Genomic DNA, 14,758 nt, shown 5'->3' with positions numbered 1-14,758 from the left:
GGAATTTTTTATTTTTTACCAGAAGACAAATCACGGGTGCGTGTTTATTTTTTTTTTTTTCTTTTTTTTATTTTTTCTTGTTCCCAGGGGTCATCGTATCGACCAAGTGGTCCTAGAATGTCGCAAGAGGGCTCATTCTAACGGAAATGAAAAGTTCTAGTGCACTTTTTAAGTGACCAAAAAAATGGAGGGCATCTAGGCCCCCTCCCACGCTCATTTTTTCCCAAAGTCAACGGATCAAAATTTAGAGATAGCCAATTTATTCAACTTAGTCGAAAACCATAATAACTATGTCTTTGACCAGTGTTTACATATAGTAATGGTTATTGGGAAGTGTACAGACGTTTTCAGGGGGATTTATTTTGTTTGGGGGTGGGGCTGAGGGGAGGGGGCTATGTTAGAGGATCTTTCATTGGAGGAATCTGTCATTGGGGAAGAAAAATTCAATGAAAGGGCGCAGGATTTTCTAGCATTACTATAACAAAACAAAGAAAAATAAACATGAAAACGTTTTTTAAATGAAAGGAAGGAGTAGCATTGAAACTTAAAACGAACAGAGATTATTACGCATATGAGGGGATCTAAAAATACTTTAGCATAAAGAGCGAGGTATTTAGGAGGAGATAAATACCTCGCTCTTTATGCTAAAGTATTTTTAGTAATTTTAACTATTTATTCTACGGCCTTTCTGATTCAGGGGTCATTCTTAAAAAATTGGGACAAAACTTAGGATTTAGTGTAAATAGCGAGGTATTAACGAGGGTACAAACTCCCTCGTATACATAATAAAAATATAAGATTATGAAAGTTTGTTATGTAAGTTACTTCTTAAGTTACGTATATTTTTTACAAATAAAAACGTTCGTTAAAAATTAAAAGTTTTAGTTGCCTTTTTAAGTAACCGAAAAATTGGAGGTCAACTAGGCCTCTTTCTCCACCCCTTATTTCTCAAAATCTTCTGATCAAAACTAAGAGAAAGCCATTTAGCCAAAAAAAGAATTAATATACAAATTTCATTTTAATAATTTAACCATACATGCATTAATTCAAAAACGTTCAGAAATTAAATAAAAAAAACTAATTTTTTTAGCTGAAAGTAAGGAGCGACATTAAAACTTAAAACGAACAGAAATTACTCCGTATATGAAATGGGATGTCCCCTCCGCAATCCCTCGCTCTTTACGCTAAAGTTTGACTCTTTGCCACAATTCTACTTTTTAAAACAATTATAAGCTTGATCAGTTCACAGATCATTGATCAGCTCACAGATCATTCAACAGTTGAAAAACTGTTCATTTTAGTTTTATTGATTTTATCCTCTTGTAAGTTGTTTTTTCTTATTTGTGTTGCTGAGGATGGCTCTTGGACATAGGGCCGAAATATTAATTCTAATTTGTTTCCCATTGTCTTAAAAAATCCCTTATTGTTCTTCTTGTTTTTGGTGTTCGGATAGTTTGTTGTTTAATACAACTCTTGCTAGGTTGCTAGCTACCTACTATTATTACAGTGTCGTAAAAAACAATGCAATTTTTCATATAAAATTTATTATATTTTAAAAATATTTTTGTTTATTTAAGAAAGGTTTTTAAATACATCAATTTAATTTCGAATGAGCCAATAAACTCATCGAAATCACAATTTACACATCGAAATCATATTCGTTCATATAAAAAAAGTTGGAATAAATAATAGAATTTCTTTTTGCTGCTGCAGGCGATATTCTTAAATTTTTTAAAATGAAAGAGTTCTCAGACTTTTGACCTTTGATTATAGTACTTTTATCTTTGGTGGAATATTTCCCAAATTTTTCTATCCTGCTTTTGAGTGATAATTGATAGCAATCAAGAAAACCGTCTCAGAATATTCTTATTTTAAATTAATTCTTTCTTTCGTGTTTAATCACTGCTTCTGTAGGATAAACAACCGTTATAGCTGCTTTGTTGCTGTAGAAAAACTAACAGAAAATGTAAAGAAAAAAACCGTTAAAAGAATCGGGAAGACGACTGCGATTTCAGATTCGAAATTATGGAGTCTTTTTTTGTTGACTTTTCAGACAGTTCGTGGTAACGAACTGTAGTAAGCTGCGACCTGGCTCAATAGAAACTGAAGCTTTAAAACATAAAATTTTGATACTAATAGTTAAATCAAAAGAATCGAATTTTTGTACTGATTTTAAAAATATCAGTTGCATCAAGTTTAGTCTTACCCATCAAAAGTTACAAGCCTGAGAAAATTTGTCTTGATTTAGAAAACAGACAGAAACACCCCTTAAAAGTCTTAGAATCTCAACGAAAGTGACACCATCAGATTCACCATATTAGAAAACCGTACTGTAGAAGATTCAAGTTCTTATCTATAAAAATGTGGAATTTGGTATTTTTTGCCAGAAGAAATATCACGGATGCTTGTTTAATTTATTTCTATTTTTATTATTTTTTTCCAGGGGTGGTTGTATCGACCCAGTGGAAACTAGAAGTTATAGCGCCTTTTTTAAGTGACCAAAAAAATTGGATGGCACTTAGGCATCCTCCCATGCTCGTTTTAACCAAAATCACCGGATCAAAATTTTGATATAGCCATTTTGTTTTGTATAGTCGAAAAGCCTAGTATATATGTCTTTCGGGATGACTTAATTCCCCACAGTCCCCGGGAGAGGGGCTGCAAGTTAAAAACTTTGTCCATTGTCTAATATAGAAATGGTTATTGATAAGTGTAGAGACGTTTTCAGGAGGACTTTTTTCGCGTTTGGGAGGGGTTGGGGGAAGGGGGTATGTGGGAGGATCTTTTCACGGAGAAATTTATCATTAGGGAAGAAAATTTCCCTGAAGGGGGCGTAGGATTTTCTAAGCATTATTTAAAAAAAATTTACAATGAGAAAATCAATAAAAAAGTTGTTTTCAGCTAGAAGTAAGGAGCAGCATCAAAACCAAAATCAAACAGAAATTATTATGTATATAAGGAGGTTCGTGTCCTTAACAGTACCACCCTCTTTACGCTAAATTATTTTAGTAATTTCAACTATTTATTCTACGGCCTTTGTGATTTAGCAGTAATTCTTAAGGAATTGGGACAAAACGCAAGCTTTAGTGCAAAGAACAAGGTATTGACAAGTGGGTAAACCCCCTCATATACGTAATAAAAATAAACAAATATAGAATTTCTTTACGTAAGTTAATTCCTAAGTGACGTATATTTATTACTATTAAAAATGTTCGTAAAAAATAAAAAGTTGTAGTTGTCTTTTTAAGCAACCGAAAATTGGATGGCACTAGGCCTCCTCCCCCAGCCCTTTTTATCAAAATCGTCCGATCAAAATTAAGAAAAAACTATTTAGCAAAAAAAGATGAATATTCACATTTCGTTTTAATTTTTCATGTGCGATGAGCCAAAATCAAAACATGCATTCATTCAAAAAATAAAAATGATTTTTTTTAACTGCAAGTAAGTAGCGACATTTAATATTAAAATGAATAGAAATTTTTCCGTATATGAAAGGGGTTTTCCCCTTCTCAACGCCATGCTCTTTACGCCCAAAGTTTCTTATGGTTTTAAAAAGTTGAGTTATGAGAAAGAGTGAAACTTTAGCGTAAAAAGTGAAGGGTTTAGTAGGCGTTAGGAATTTTCGTACTTTTCACACTCTTTTTACCTCATTGCACTCATTCCAGAACGGATATGAATCGTAATCTTTTTGCTAATTCTCATTCAAAGTCCTTCTTTTTTGCACTCTTCTGCCAAACAACCACTGTAACCAGAATTCATGAAACTCTGAAGTCCCTCTTAATATTAATTAAATTTCTATTAATATAGGCTTGTGTCTGTTCTTTATTATAATGTTTATTTAAATATTTTACTTACTATTGAATATAGTTTGCTCTCTAATGTAATTTTTTTTAAAAACTTTTAATTTAATACTATCAAATGTACGCAAGGTGGACAGTATTTTCTTTCATATAAAATTGCTTTGTTCTCCTAAAAATTTCGTTTGACATCCTAGGGGGTGTTTTTTGTAGCCAATGGGGAATTTTCTTTCCAAAGCGAAAAGACAGATGTTAATTTATTTAAAAATAGAAAAGTTCTTAAAAAAGTTCTTTCTGTGACTTTTCTTCTTTAAAGATATGATTTTGCAAATTCCCAACATTTAGTTTAAGTCAAATGGCTTAGCTTCCTAGCTGAACTAACTCTTGTCGAGGCAAGACATCTATTTTTCTTCGTGATATTTCTCTTAACTGTGAAATCCTGTTTTACATCAATTACTGGATTGTTAATTCCGGGGCCCCTAATATTTGGATTTTATGAAGAAAGGGGCCCATGCGTGCAATTTCTTTGATATGTCAGTTTGATGAGTTGAGGAAAGAAGCGAGCGTACCGTATATTTAGCAATTTCCTGTACGTTTTAAGGTTCAACTTTGGGACGCAGCCTCTTTAACTCTTTAAGAAAACGAAGTTTTTTTCATATTATTTCTGTACGTTTTTCTACAATCCATGGTGGATGTAATTTAATAATTCCTGTACTCCTCGTAAAGGAATTAGGAGAGGAAGTTGGGAGGCTGCCGCCCCTCAACCCCCCCGCTTTTAAATCATTGTATAAAAAAAAATAGATAGAATGACCGAAATGTTTCTTTTGCTCATAAGAAGCTAATATTCTGTTATCTCTGAAATGATAAGCAGTCTAGGTGTTATCAAAATTATACACTTTTATTTTCATCTTGTGAAAAAAAAACGCCCGATTAAGGGACTTGAACCCTTGACTTTAGGATTTAAAGTCCCACGCTCTACCGACTGAGCTAAATACCTGCTTGTGTATAAATATAACTTTTAAATAACTTTTAAGAATTTCAAAAATTAACAGGGGCTCTTATGGGAAAATGGGTTTTAGAAAATCGGGGGGTTAAGATTTTCCGACAAAACTTTCATGGGCACTTACTCGGAGAATTCCGCGTCGAATGAGTCTTCGTACACCCAGATCCGATGTCGGCTGTGACCTGTAGGCGTCGAGGAAAAAAAAAGAAAATGAACATTAAGTGGCTATGCGTGCTATCTGGAAAACAGGGAAGAAGTTATCGGATCGAGCTGAAATCTCGCAAATAAGCTCCTGGGCCCTAGGAGACCTTAACTTGTGAATTTCAGCCCGATCGGACAATTTTAAAGGGGGGTTGACGGGTCGAAACTTTCGGCCAGATTTTCCCCATGAAGGAAATATCGGAGGGGGATGGAATTTGGCAGGTTTCTTAGTTGGAGCTCGGGCTACGAAATGCATCCCTCCCCATCCCTCTGGGCCGTTCTGAACAACACGAATAAGAAAAAAAAACTTACAAGAGGATAAAATCAATAAGAAATGAACAGTTTTTCAAAACAGTCCCACTATCCTTACCTCAGCGAATTTCAACCAGGACCTGTCACAAATAGACCTATGAGATCAGCAGCGAAAAAAGCTAGGCTGGCATTAAAAACATATTTTTAAATCATTTTCTTTCATTTCACTGAATTGCCTCGTTTCATCACAATTTATTTATCAGTTCATTTTTATTGATTTTATCCTCTTGTAAGTTGTTTTTTCTTATTCGTATTGCTGATGACGGCCCTTGGACATAGGGCCGAAATATTCATTCTAATTTGTTTCACACTGCCCTGAGAAATTGTTCTTCTTGTTTTTAGTGTCTGTGATGGATAGGCAGTGTGTTCTTCGTGGTTAACAATTGCATTCAGATGCATTTCGAAAAAATACGAGTTATAGGGGGCATCTTCCCTCTGATCAGTTTGAATCTTAAAAAGGGTACTAGAATTCCCGATTACCAATCCAATGAGACCCTTCCAAAGTTTGTACGTCCACCCTTTCTATACAAACCTTATATGCCCCCAGGGAATAACTTACAACCCTCACCCTGAGGGCTTTGGTGGGGGGTCATCCTCGACGACACAATTTCAAGACTTTTAAACTATGTTGAACATAATGGGAATCTCACAGTTTTGATTGGTCGGGTTTAGAAAAATGATGGGCGTGGGAGGGGGTTCATTGTCCTCCAATCACTTACAACTTTTAAAAGGGGTACTAGCCCTTCCAATTTCCAATCAAAACAGTCCTTTTCGAAGTTTTTAGGATAACTCCTTCTATAGGATAATATGAAAAAAACTTCATTTTCTTAAAGAGTTAAAGAGGCTGCGTCCCAAAGTCGAACCTTAAAACGTACAGGAATTAAGAGAGGCAGTTGGGGGGCTGCCGCCCCCCAAACCCCCCGCTTTTAAAGACTCTTTTGTACAGGTTTTTTGTTGTGGGGGGACTTCATTGTAACTAATTACTAGTTTCGGCGCAATGGTTCTCCTGTTCTCTTGTGCTTAACATTTTTCGAAGTTATTCCATTATTCATTCATTTCAATTTTTTGTTAATTAAAAGAGGGCCTTTCCGAAGCCAAGAGCGGGGGATTAGGGGGGCGGCAGCCCCTCACAACAAAAAACCTGTACAAAAGAGTCTTTAACAGCGGGTGGTTTGGGGGGCGGCAGCCCCCCAACTGCCTCTCCTAATTCTTGTACGTTTTAAGGTTCAACTTTGGGACGCAGCCTCTTTAACTCTTTAAGAAAACGAAGTTTTTTTCATATTATTTCTGTACGTTTTTCTACAATCCATGGTGCATGTAATTTAATAATTCCTGTACTCCTCGTACAGGAATTAGGAGAGGAAGTTGGGAGGCTGCCGCCCCCCAACCCCCCGTTTTTAAATCATTGTATAAAAAAAAAATAGATAGAATGAACGAAATGTTTCTTTTGCTCATAAGAAGCTAATATTCTGTTATCTCTGAAATGATAAGCAGTCTAGGTGTTATCAAAATTATACACTTTTATTTTCATCTTGTGAAAAAAAAACCGCCCGATTAAGGGACTTGAACCCTTGACTTTAGGATTTAAAGTCCCACGCTCTACCGACTGAGCTAAATACCTGCTTGTGTATAAATATAACTTTTAAATAACTTTTAAGAATTTCAAAAATTAACAGGGGCTCTTATGGGAAAATGGGTTTTAGAAAATCGGGGGGTTAAGATTTTCCGACGAAACTTTCATGGGCACTTACTCGGAGAATTCCGCGTCGAATGAGTCTTCGTACACCCAGATCCGATGTCGGCTGTGACCTGTAGGCGTCGAGGAAAAAAAAGAAAATGAACATTAAGTGGCTATGCGTGCTATCTGGAAAACAGGGAAGAAGTTATCAGATCGAGCTGAAATCTCGCAAATAAACTCCTGGGCCCTAGGGGACCTTAACTTGTGAATTTCAGCCCCATCGGACAATTTTAAAGGGGGGCTGGGGTTGACGGGTCGAAACTTTCGGCCAGATTTTCCCCATGAAGGAAATATCGGAGGGGGATGAAATTTGGCAGGTTTCTTAGTTGGAGCTCGGGCTACGAAATGCATCCCTTCCCATCCCTCTGCAACCACTGGAACCAAAGATCGCTTAACATTGTCGTGGTTCACCTCTTTAAAGAGGCACGAGTGTGCCTCCTTGACGTGCCATGGTCTAAAACCAAAAATTAAAATATATTTTGCCAACCTCTTTCCTTAATTAGGCAGTGCTATTGCACTGGTTTTATGGACAGAGTGGTCGTACCTTTCAGTTATGATGAAAGGGCATTTTAAATCTTTAATTTTTGTTCGAATTAGCTGTCTCCCAATCTTTTAGGACCCCCAGTTCCATTCGATCATCCCTCGAAAAACAACAACAAACGACATACGTCCGTGGTCTTTAAATAATGACGAAGGCCATACTGCCTTTTTATCATGAAAACAACAAAATTGGGGCTGATAAATTTTTCCATATTGCGGCAAGTTTTCTTTCATTTATATATATAGCTTGCTGAGGACGGGTTCTGTGCATAGAGCAAAAGTTATCAAACGGTTCAAAGAATTTCACTGCCTTGGATATATTCCATTTTGTTTTAGTTGTTGTTGTTTTCATTCTGATCATTCTTTAGCAAAAAAATACCCAATTCCAAATATTTGTAGATGAGAACTTAACACTTCTATAGTAGGGTTGTCTGATTGTCTTGTTGTTAGAGATGGGCGCTGATGTCTCAAAGGAATCATTTAATACCAAAACATCCTAGCTCTCATTGAGCCTTCAGATAAATGCAGAATATTTCTAATGAAGGTGCAGGGGGGATAGAAATTGAAATGTAGTTGCTCTTGATTTCCAGGAATATTTCTGTTGTTTCTCTGTTGCTGCTCAATTGTGTGTGTGAGTGCATTTCTCATGGAAGAAATCATCAGGATAAATTTCCTATGGGGAGATTTTCCGTTGGAGGGGGATTTTTCGGGGTATATTTTCTGCGGGAGGAAATTTTCTACTGGAGTAACCTTTTGGGAGGGAATCCCACTTTTTTTAGTACGATTTTAACGATTCGTAGTGGGATTTTTTGCGACTCGTAATCCGATTTTTTTTTAATATAGTGGTAGTGAGGTTAAAGAACAATTATTGAAGATTTTGAATACGAAAGAACCCAGCGATTTTAGCAGAATTTATATAGATCCTTATATAAAGAAGGATATAAGAGTGTGATAGCATAAAAGCAAGTGCTTGGTTTCTATAGAAAGCAGATTACGTACTATGATGATTTTTTTTCACGAATCTACTCTGCCTCGGTAGCTGGCGTTATGCTGCTCACGTTAGAGACTTAGTTCATGACCCAGACACAGATGATCAAGGTAGTTGCAGTCCAGGTGAAACATCTCTGCAAAATCTAATACGTTTGATATTTCAACAGGGTATGGAACTTGGAAATCCTCCAGTCTTTTAGTGTACCATCCCTGTCTGAGCAGCTTGAGTCTCGCTCGCTAAGTTGGTGCTGTCATCTACTCCGACTAGTGTCTGAGTTATAGTCCCTTATAGTCCTAAGTCTTATAGATTCAGCCGATAGAAGAGCTTAAATGAAGGTTCTATCCTTCAACGGTATACCAGGTAAAATATATTAAAGTGATTAGTGCTACTATGATGATGATGGTCAATTATGGTTAACCATCACGATGACCTCTACAAGTTTGTAGATGATCTGTCCATAGTGCTCGCCTACCTGGTCGAAAACACTATCATAACAAAGCAGTTTTCAGACCAGTTATTTGATCAGCTAAAGACCGAATGCTCAAGTCATGATCTTACCATTAACGTACCCAAGTCGAAGATAATTCGTTTCAACCCTCTGAAGCAGAATATAGATATAAAAATAAAAACGAAATAAAAATCTGTGATGTGAACAAAATAAAAATCTTAGGAGTAACTTTCACTAGTGACTGTAGTTTCAGTGCCCATATTAATTTAACCGTCCACAAGGCTAATGCAAGCCTTCAGACACTTACCAAAATGAGGCGTTTTGGGTGTGATACTGAAAGTCTTCTCCATGCCTACATGTGTTATGTTCGCCCGTTGCTCGAGTACGCGTGCCCGGTGTGGGGTCCATCTGCTATCCGCACAGCGTACCTATTACGCGACATAGAGTGCGTCCAGAAAAGAGCAACAAGGATTATACTCCGAGACCGTGGCATACCCTATGATCAAGCCCTCGCTAAATTAAATTTATCTCCACTTAAAGTCTGGCTTGAACACCTTATTCACCAATTTGGAAAATTCGTCCTAGCCAATAAGAGCCACCGATCACTACTACCCGAACCAGCCCCTCCCAATAGCCGAACTCGGTTACAAAATAAACTTGTACCCCCTAAAGTACGAACCAATCGATACGCCAACTCATTTGTGCCTTTCTTCACATCAGTTTTTAATGCTGAGTTGTAGTGTGTGATTTTTGTTTAAATGTATGATTTTTGTGAAAAACTAAATTGAGCTATGCTATGATAGTTTTTAAATATACCGATCTCTCTTTCTCTCTCTCTCTCTCTACTATTTTAAATGGGAACAATGCAAGTTTTATCGGATAAAGATGAAATTAATAGTAAGGAATGAACTTTAGCCCAATATACGCAAAAAATTTAAATGAAATGTATCTGTTTACTTTAAAGAGCAATTTATATAGAGGATCGATTTAGTTTATTATAAATGGGGACTATGTAACTTTTATCGTATATAGCTGAAACCAAATTTCAAAAAATTTAAATCTAATAATTTTTTTTAAGAAAAACTATTTATTTTTCAGAATTTATCACATTCTTGTAATAAAAAAAAAACGCTAGCTCATAGTAACTGAAATATCAATTAAGTAGTAGCCTTAGGGTTAATTGCAGCCTTATAATCGTTAAACTTTTCTAAGGTAAGGTACCTTATTGATCCGGGTTGTAGCGGCAGCTAGCAATCAAACAGTTCGTGGTAACGAACTGTAGTAAGGAGCGACCCGGCTCAATAGTAACCAAAACTCTAAAAAATTGAATTTTGATATCAAGAGCTACATCAAAAGAATTGCATTTTAATGCTGATTTTAAATATATAAGTTTAATCAAGTTTAGTCTTACCAATCAAAAGTTACGAGCCTGAGAAAATTTGTATTATTTAAGAAAATAGGGGGAAACACCCCCTAAAAGTCGTAGAATCTTAACAAAATGACACCATCAGATTCAGCGTATCAGTGAACCCTACCGTAGAAGTTTCAAGCTCCTATCTACAAAAATGTGGAATTTTTTATTTTTTACCAGAAGACAAATCACGGGTGCGTGTTTATTTGTTTTTTTTTTTCTTTTTTTTCTTTTTTCTTGTTCCCAGGGGTCATCGTATCGACCAAGTGGTCCTAGAATGTCGCAAGAGGCTCATTCTAACGGAAATGAAAAGTTCTAGTGCACTTTTTAAGTGACCAAAAAAATGGAGGGCATCTAGGCCCCCTCCCACGCTCATTTTTTTCCCAAAGTCAACGGATCAAAATTTAGAGATAGCCATTTTATTCAACTTAGTCGAAAACCATAATAACTATGTCTTTGACCAGTGTTTACATATAGTAATGGTTATTGGGAAGTATACAGACGTTTTCAGGGGGATTTTATTTTGTTTGGGGGTGGGGCTGAGGGGAGGGGGCTATGTTAGAGGATCTTTCATTGGAGGAATCTGTCATTGGGGAAGAAAAATTCAATGAAAGGGCGCAGGATTTTCTAGCATTACTATAACAAAACAAAGAAAAATAAACATGAAAACGTTTTTTAAATGAAAGGAAGGAGTAGCATTGAAACTTAAAACGAACAGAGATTATTACGCATATGAGGGGTTCTAAAAATACTTTAGCATAAAGAACGAGGTATTTAGGAGGAGATAAATACCTCGCTCTTTATGCTAAAGTATTTTTAGTAATTTTAACTATTTATTCTACGGCCTTTCTGATTCAGGGGTCATTCTTAAGAAATTGGGACAAAACTTAGGATTTAGTGTAAATAGCGAGGTATTAACGAGGGTACAAACTCCCTCGTATACATAATAAAAATATAAGATTATGAAAGTTTGTTATGTAAGTTACTTCTTAAGTTACGTATATTTTTTACAAATAAAAACGTTCGTTAAAAATTAAAAGTTTTAGTTGCCTTTTTAAGTAGCCGAAAAATTGGAGGGCAACTAGGCCTCTTTCTCCACCCCTTATTTCTCAAAATCTTCTGATCAAAACTAAGAGAAAGCCATTTAGCCAAAAAAAGAATTAATATACAAATTTCATTTTAATAATTTAACCATACATGCATTAATTCAAAAACGTTCAGAAATTAAATAAAAAAAACTAATTTTTTTAGCTGAAAGTAAGGAGCGACATTAAAACTTAAAACGAACAGAAATTACTCCGTATATGAAATGGGATGTCCCCTCCGCAATCCCTCGCTCTTTACGCTAAAGTTTGACTCTTTGCCACAATTCTACTTTTTAAAACAATTATAAGCTTGATCAGTTCACAGATCATTGATCAGCTCACAGATCATTCAACAGTTGAAAAACTGTTCATTTTAGTTTTATTGATTTTATCCTCTTGTAAGTTGTTTTTTCTTATTTGTGTTGCTGAGGATGGCTCTTGGACATAGGGCCGAAATATTAATTCTAATTTGTTTCCCACTGTCTTAAAAAATCCTTTATTGTTCTTCTTGTTTTTGGTGTTCGGATAGTTTGTTGTTTAATACAACTCTTGCTAAGTTGCTAGCTACCTACTATTATTACAGTGTCGTAAAAAACAATGCAATTTTTCATATAAAATTTATTATATTTTAAAAATATTTTTGTTTATTTAAGAAAGGTTTTTAAATACATCAATTTAATTTCGAATGAGCCAATAAACTCATCGAAATCACAATTTACACATCGAAATCATATTCGTTCATATAAAAAAAGTTGGAATAAATAATAGAATTTCTTTTTGCTGCTGCAGGCGATATTCTTAAATTTTTTAAAATGAAAGAGTTCTCAGACTTTTGACCTTTGATTATAGTACTTTTATCTTTGGTGGAATATTTCCCAAATTTTTCTATCCTGCTTTTGAGTGATAATTGATAGCAATCAAGAAAACCGTCTCAGAATATTCTTATTTTAAATTAATTCTTTCTTTCGTGTTTAATCACTGCTTCTGTAGGATAAACAACCGTTATAGCTGCTTTGTTGCTGTAGAAAAACTAACAGAAAATGTAAAGAAAAAAACCGTTAAAAGAATCGGGAAGACGACTGCGATTTCAGATTCGAAATTATGGAGTCTTTTTTTGTTGACTTTTCAGACAGTTCGTGGTAACGAACTGTAGTAAGCTGCGACCTGGCTCAATAGAAACTGAAGCTTTAAAACATAAAATTTTGATACTAATAGTTAAATCAAAAGAATCGAATTTTTGTACTGATTTTAAAAATATCAGTTGCATCAAGTTTAGTCTTACCCATCAAAAGTTACAAGCCTGAGAAAATTTGTCTTGATTTAGAAAACAGACAGAAACACCCCTTAAAAGTCTTAGAATCTCAACGAAAGTGACACCATCAGATTCACCATATTAGAAAACCGTACTGTAGAAGATTCAAGTTCTTATCTATAAAAATGTGGAATTTGGTATTTTTTGCCAGAAGAAATATCACGGATGCTTGTTTAATTTATTTCTATTTTTATTATTTTTTTCCAGGGGTGGTTGTATCGACCCAGTGGAAATTAGAAGTTATAGCGCCTTTTTTAAGTGACCAAAAAAATTGGATGGCACTTAGGCATCCTCCCATGCTCGTTTTAACCAAAATCACCGGATCAAAATTTTGATATAGCCATTTTGTTTTGTATAGTCGAAAAGCCTAGTATATATGTCTTTCGGGATGACTTAATTCCCCACAGTCCCCGGGAGAGGGGCTGCAAGTTAAAAACTTTGTCCATTGTCTAATATAGAAATGGTTATTGATAAGTGTAGAGACGTTTTCAGGAGGACTTTTTTCGCGTTTGGGAGGGGTTGGGGGAAGGGGGTATGTGGGAGGATCTTTTCACGGAGAAATTTATCATTAGGGAAGAAAATTTCCCTGAAGGGGGCGTAGGATTTTCTAAGCATTATTTAAAAAAAATTTACAATGAGAAAATCAATAAAAAAGTGCAACAAAGAGTCCAACAAAGAAACCAACGTGCAACAAAGAGTCCTGAATCCACCGGATACAACATTAACAGCTTTTTTTTCGCTTTGCAAAAATGATTCTTTTGCAAAAAAACTGCTGTATACTGAAGTGCCTTCGTATTACACGTGGAATACTAAAAATAAAGTATTTGAACGTCGAAAACAGGGTAAGTCAGTCGACGGCCAACCTACCATCTTCAAAGATACCACGATAGGAAGACTCTACACCGTTCACCCCAATCAACATGAATGCTTCTTTCTACGCCTGCTTTTGGTGAATGTACCCGGTCCGACATCCTTTGAGTATTTGAGGACTGTAAATGGTACTATACATGACACTTACCGTAGTGCATGCCAAGCTCTGAATTTATTGGAGAATGACCAACACTGGGATAACTGCATCAATGACGCGTGCGAAACGTCAACCCCAAGTCAAATTCGTGCATTGTTTGGCATCATTTTAACAACTTGCTCTCCATCAGCTCCTACAGAGTTATGGGAAAAATATAAGTCAAAAATGTCCGAAGATATACTTCATCGAAAACAGTTAGAGACGTCAGACATGACTTTTGATTTTACATCAGAAATTTATAACTACACTTTAGTTGTTATAGAAGATTTGTGCATAAGTATGGCAAACAAACCTCTTCAGGATTTGGGAATGCCTTCACCTAACCGTATCGCTGCTGTTTCGACATGTGTAGAATTGGATCGTGAACAAAGTTACAGTACGAGTGATCTATTGTCGTATGTACAAAATAACATTTCCAAGTTAACGTCGGAACAAAAAGACATTTATGATACGATAATGCATTGTGTCGATAACAACGTTGGAGAAATTTTCTTTTTGGATGCGCCAGGAGGTACTGGTAAAACGTTTGTCATAAAACTGATTCTGGCATCAATTCGATCTAAAAATGATATAGCGTTGGCAATTGCGTCGTCCGGAATAGCCGCAACATTGCTGCCTGGTGGAAGAACTGCTCATTCCGCTTTGAAATTGCCTCTGAACTTGCATTCTACAGAAACTCCCACGTGCAATATTTCCAAATCATCTGGGATGGGTAAAGTATTGCAGCAATGCAAACTTATTATTTGGGATGAGTGCACAATGGCACACAAAAAATCGCTCGAGGCTCTGGATCAATGCTTGAAAGATTTGCGAGGGAAGTCGAAACCCTTTGGCAGCACCTTAATATTGCTTGCGGGAGATTTCAGGCAAACATTACCTATAATACCTAGATC

This window comes from Artemia franciscana, unplaced genomic scaffold (assembly GCF_032884065.1).
Source record: "Artemia franciscana unplaced genomic scaffold, ASM3288406v1 Scaffold_1263, whole genome shotgun sequence".
Classification (NCBI taxonomy): Eukaryota; Metazoa; Arthropoda; class Branchiopoda; order Anostraca; family Artemiidae; genus Artemia; species Artemia franciscana.
The sequence above is the reverse complement of the archived record's forward strand: the minus strand, read 5'-3'. Positions refer to the sequence as shown.